Source organism: Urocampus carinirostris, chromosome 1 (genome assembly GCF_059441175.1).
Source record: "Urocampus carinirostris isolate Australia breed hairy pipefish chromosome 1, RoL_Ucar_1.0, whole genome shotgun sequence".
Classification (NCBI taxonomy): domain Eukaryota; kingdom Metazoa; phylum Chordata; class Actinopteri; order Syngnathiformes; family Syngnathidae; genus Urocampus; species Urocampus carinirostris.
This window is the reverse complement of record NC_142349.1, coordinates 29,274,432-29,280,431: the sequence shown is the minus strand read 5'-3', so window position 1 is coordinate 29,280,431 and position 6,000 is coordinate 29,274,432. Positions and strand designations below refer to the sequence as shown.

The 6,000-nt window shown below is 40.3% G+C and overlaps 1 protein-coding gene across 1 annotated transcript in view; it reads left to right on the top strand.

Moving 5' to 3' along the window:
- The first annotated feature begins 3,655 nt into the window (after positions 1-3,655).
- tnrc6a (trinucleotide repeat containing adaptor 6A) overlaps positions 3,656-6,000 on the top strand; it is a 42,504-nt gene continuing 40,159 nt past the window's right edge. The window contains exons 1-2 of the mRNA XM_088333914.1: positions 3,656-3,921; positions 5,137-5,186. The gene's annotated coding sequence lies outside the window, so the exon portion shown is untranslated. The remainder of the gene's footprint in view (positions 3,922-5,136; positions 5,187-6,000) is intronic.

Sequence of the window (6,000 nt, the reverse complement as noted above, 5' to 3'; positions counted from 1 at the left end):
AGATAACTTAGCATCAATTACACATCTCCTGGAGCATTGTGCAAGCAATAATAACAAAATGGAGTGAGCATTAAACCACTGTAAAACTACCAAGACCTTTGTGTCCCTCTAAACGTTTTGTCCAGGCAAGTAGAAAACTAATCAAAGAAGCAACCAATAGTCCCATGATCATATTGGATGACCTGTGAGCATACACAGCTGAAGTGGGACAATGTGTGCATAAGACAACTATTGGTCATACACTGCATAAACCTGGCCTTTATGGAAGAGTGGAAAAAAGAAAGCCCTTTCTGAAAGAACACCATAAGAAGGCCCAAGCCACAAATAACACATGGAACAAGGTGATCAGGTCAGGTGAGACCAAAATTGAACTTTTTGGGCTGAATTCAAGGTGTTAGAGTACCCCTGCACATCACTTTGAAAAAAATCATCCACACAGTCAAACATTCAAACATGGTGGTGGCAAGATCATTCTCTGGGGTTGTTTTTCTTCAGCTGGGACTGGGAAAATCACTAGAGTATATACGAACAATGGAGCCGGATACAAGCCGATTCTGGAAGAAAATCTGTTGCAGTTTGCATGAAACCTGAGAATTGGGTATAGGTTCAACTTCCAACAGGACAACAACTCTAAACATAAAGGAAAACTTACGATGGAATGGTTTAAAACTAACCATATAAAGATGTTGGAATGGCAAAGACAAAGCCCAGACCTCAATCCTAGAGAGCGTTGGTGAAAGATGTGAAAAATGCTGTGCACAAATTATCAAAGCTTATGGAACCTGAACTGTTTTATAAGAAATAATTGGCAACTATTTCTGTTTCAAGATGTAGAACACCTAGCCAGACACACCCAAAGAGACTTGTATCTTTGATCGCAGCAAAAGGAGGTTGTACAAAGTCTAACTGAAAAGGGCCAATGTCCTTGCAATGTCTGCTTTTCATTTTTTTATTTGTCAACACAATATAAAATGTGAAATAAATTTGGTTTCTTTTGATGATTGTGTCTCACATGTTGTTGTTTATTCTCAGAAAATATTTTGAGTGTTTTATCTATAAGTTTAAAGCCTGAAATATGGCAGTGTGTCAAGAGGTTCTTGGTGGGTCGATACTTTCACTAGGTACTTTAATTCAAACCACTTTCCATAAAGCAGTGAACAGTTCCAATCAATCAATTTTCTAAGTAGAGTACTTACACTAGTATATAAGTTTTCCTGATCAGGGTGACGAGAAAGTAGTTTTCAAACTCAGATGACTTTTGACCGGAAGGCGGGACAGACACTGGCCTCATTCGCAGCCAATTGCAGGGCGCACATTAGCGTTCGAACATATGGCAACTTTACATCCTTCTGGTTTTAGATAGTGAGTGAGTGAGTGAGTGAGTGAGTGAGTGAGTGAGTGAGTGAGTGAGTGAGTGAGTGAGTGAGTGAGTGAGTGAGTGAGTGAGTGAGTGAGTGAGTGAGTGAGTGAAGTGAGTGTAGTGTGAAAGTTAAGTGAGTAAATGAGTGATGTAAGTAATGTACTCTTAGCTCCCATTTGAGTTTGTATATGTTTGAGATGTTTTGGTAAGTTGGTTCTGTAAAGCTGCATTTACTCAACTGTTAAAATAAACAGAATGTTAACACATTCAATGCCAAACGTGTTTTTTTCCCCCCATTGTTTCGGAATAAATGTGTAATGATTAAAAAGATCCCTTATCATCAGTCATTATCATTTGGAGGGTAGGCTACAAATGTAGGCCGAATGATAAAGGATAGTCTTGGAAAAAACGAGCTAAATATTTGGTGTTTACATTTTTTTATCAGTAAGAATCGACCATATGGAATTATTTCAGTATGATAAATCACTTTTAAATGTCAGGAGTGACTTTGATCAGATCTTTTTCCACACATCGAGAAACCCCCCACTTCCTGATCTTGCTTCCTGTTTCCAGCGATTGAAGTGTGGAGGCGGCCCTGTAAGGCAAGTATAGGTGTAGTGAAGCAGTGTGGTCAAAGTAGAAAATATATGCATAACTACAGCCCTTTACAAAAGTCATTACAGTGTACCAACGTGCTATACAGTAGAAAATAAAAGAGAAGCAAAAAACAAAAAAAACAGACAAATATAAATACAATAATGGAAAATAAAGACAATAGCATACAACAGGATCGAATAAAATAAAATATTATAAAAGTGTCGTTACATTACTTGGTATTAAAAGCCACCCCGAAGTAGTGGGTTTTTAGCCTGGATTTAAAGATAGATATTGAGTTGCGCTTTTTTCTTTTTCTTTTTTTCATCATTAGGTCAGCGAGGAATGACGTTTTGTGAATCGCAATGGTGATGGAAATCGTCTGGTCACGTCACCAGAAACATCAGGCTCTGAAAAGTTCTTGCAAATTGTATGCATCGTTTATGTATCAATTCAAAAGTGCCTTTGTGTTTATGGGGGTTATTGGGGGTATCACAAATGCAAAGTCATGTTTATTTGTATAGCCCTTAATCACAAGGAGTGTCAAAGGGCTGCACAGACCACAGATTTTTGCAAACCACAGACTATTATTACACCATCCCCTGATCTCAAACCTACATGAGGGCAAGGAAAAACTCAAAAACCTCAACATGAGGAAAATGGAGAAACCTTGAGACGGGACCCGTACATGAGGTAATGCCCCTTCCAGGATGACCAAGTTGCAACGGAATTTGCAATAACAAACGAAACACAGATACTGTCAACATGAAATATAGTTCATTCACAAGCTATAGAATACAAAGGTGTTTAAGCCTAGATTTAAACAGCAAAGAACAGCAACAGTGGACGGAAATCATCAAAATATATAACTGACATCCTATTAAATCTCCTTTGTATTTGTCCACTATTAAAAACAAACCGAAATGAAAGTTCTGCTCGAAACACATCCATTATCTGCATGCTTATCCTCAGTAGGGTTGCGGGGGTGCCGGAGCCCATCCCAGCTATCTTCGGGCAGTGGGCAGGGGACACCCTAAACTGGTTGCCAGGAAGTCGCAGGGCACAGAGGGTCAGACAACTCACTCGCCCATTAACACCTAGGACAATTTGGACTGGCCAATTAACCTGATAATGCATGTTTTTGGAATGTGGGAGGAAACCGGAGCGCCCGGAGGAAACCCACGCAAGCACGGGGAGAACATCCAAACTCCACACAGGAGGTTCCACCTCATGACCTCAGAACTGTGCCGCAGACGCGCTATCCACTGCGCCGCCGTGCGGCCCGCTTGAAACACATCCTTTCACAAAAGCTGTTTTTGCTCAGTTTTCTTTGAAACTGGTATTTTCCAGAATCTTAGCAACGTTTAACTGTTTATTAAACAATGGTAAAGGCTAGAAATATACTAACGAAAGGTATGGCTTAAAGCTTTCTTTTCATATAACTACATAGGTACAGAACTAAATATTCTGTAGGCCTTCAAAATAGGTCGAAATGGCAAAAATTGTCCGGCACCTAAACCACTTTAGAGAAACTTGTGGCATTGAATGTTTTCATTCCAATTATGTCACTGCCATCAAATGTATTCATATCCTGAAAAAGAAGACAAGCTATCGGTTTCCTTATGACTGAATTGTGAACTAGACGAAGTGAAGTGTTTCCTCCACATTCCTCCCCCGGTCACATACGCGTTGAGGCGAGCAGGCCGCCGCCCCCAATCCCTCCGAACCTGCTTCCGTCGACGTGCACGCGCACAGCGGCGAAAAAACCATCAACCATCTCTAGCTAACTGCTAAATGCTAAAGGTTAGCGGCAAGCAAGCAGCAGCAGCAGCGAGAAAAGAAGAAAATGGCGATCTTGCAGGACGAATGCCTCCCCTCGTAGATGCTGCAAACACGTTTAAGGAATTATTTTGAGCCTTACAGTCGGCTTTCCTTTTCCACTCGGTTGCACTTTATTTTTCAATGAGGTGAGGCATTTTATTTCACCGATTGCTTTTTCCTTCGTTTTTTTCCACGCCTTTCAATGCCGTGCTATTGTAACCTCTCACCGGGCGTCATCGACTCGAAGGGGGACTGGTGGAACAAGTTGACTGCCGTTGACAATTTAGTCAGAACACCTTTACTAAGTCGTGAGTGGGTTAGTATAAAAAATATGTAGGAAAAGTCCATGCACACGCTGACTAGTTTTTCGGCAGCTACCTTTGGTAAGGTTGTTAGCAAAAACTCGTAGTCATTGGTTAACCTTCGCGTCGTGGTAGGTTCTTTTTAATGCCACATATATTATTTTTGTGTTCTTCTAGCAGTTATTTCGATGGATAATTTAACGAGTATAATAAGTGTGTCGCATTTGTATTTGTGCGTTTAAGTCGACCGTGAGCCTCGCAGTTAGTGTTAGCCGCCATGCTAATTTAACGAAACAGATGGTTCCGCGGTCGTGCAAACGGTTTCCCCCGACCTTGACGTTAACTTCCCGTTGATTTTACGTGAGTTTTTTGTGTTTTCGCACAATTACTTCCCTTGGCGTTGCAGAAAATATTTTGGCTGAAGGTAATTAATTGTGCAGTTTCGATTTCCCCGAAGGAGTTTCTAACACCCCCTGTCGGTACAGGCGGACATTAGCTTGTTGTACCAGTAAACATGCTACACCGCTTCGCTTTTTGCGCTTGTATACTTGAGATTTAATTACAGGCGATGTCGTGGTTACCGATGAGGTTTTTTCGCTCAGGTACACGACGAGGTTCTTAGTACAATTTCTGTCGCATTTGGCAAAATACCAGTGGAGTCGAGGGTAGCCATGTTGGTTGTAGCTGCGAGTGGGCCAACAGCTGAGGAGATAATGGCCGACCAGGACCTGAGCTGTAACTCTGACCTAAACGCTTGCATACTGTTAGTCTATCTGCACAACAGAAGCAAAGACGCACGCCGCTCGGTAGACTTGAACATTCAAGACGGTATCCTGTTTTCTCCTTGTTGTCGACAGCAACTTGTTCTCCTGCATATTTGGCATCCTTCCCGACTAATTACGAACAATTGTCGACAAGTTGACAGTTTATTTGTGACCGTTTTCATTACATCACCCAAAAAGAACATTCATAGTTGGACAATAATGTTTTGTTAGTTGGTCAGAAATTAATTGTATTTGATTTTTTAACCTTCATGTTTTCCTTTTTATTTTGACCTAGACTTGGAATCGGAAGCTTTTGTCACCAAAGAAACTGAAGCATCTTTCCAGGTGTGTGAGTTGCAATTAGGCCCTAATTCACGCACACATGCATCATTGCTATTGTCCCTGCCATTTAACCCATTTGTGCAGGACTAAACAAGACACAAATATTTGATGCATTTACGAATGACCAACTGTTATCCGTTTTCTTACAGTGTATGAGTTCTGCTACAATTTCTGTATTTTCCGGAGTATAAGTTGCACCAGCTAAAAATGCATATTTAAGTAGGAAAAATTATATACAAGTCGCACCAGAGTATAATTCATCTTTTCGGGGGGAAATTCATTTCATGAAACTCAACACCAAAATCATACATGTCGTCTAGAAAGGAAATTTAAAATTAAACTGAACAACGGGCTGAATGTTTGTAACGTATACGAACTTTAGATGATTGACGTGCCTGTTGACTTTAGTATTGACGTAACATTAAGAGCTATTAAGATAACTCTAGCTTAAATGACATGCTTAACGAACTATAATGTTCACTCCAAATCACTAAATCCAATACAATTTTAAGCCTCTTTGTCACTCACGCTTAACAATCAACCGCTTCCTCCACGTTTTACTTTTCAGTATTTTCAGCTTGTAATCTGCAGAATATGGTTTTCTTTTTAAATTACATCTGAACATTCATGTCTGGATTAGTACGAAAAAGTGGAGTCATTCCGCCAAAGTAAACATTTACAACTTGCTCAGAAGTGATTTCTATACACGGTTCAAATTCTTTGATTTACATGTTCCATTATATTTCCCCAGAAAATGAGATACTAATCATTTAAGTGACATTTGCGCGAGTGTCGGATGCTCAAGGGCATTTTTCGG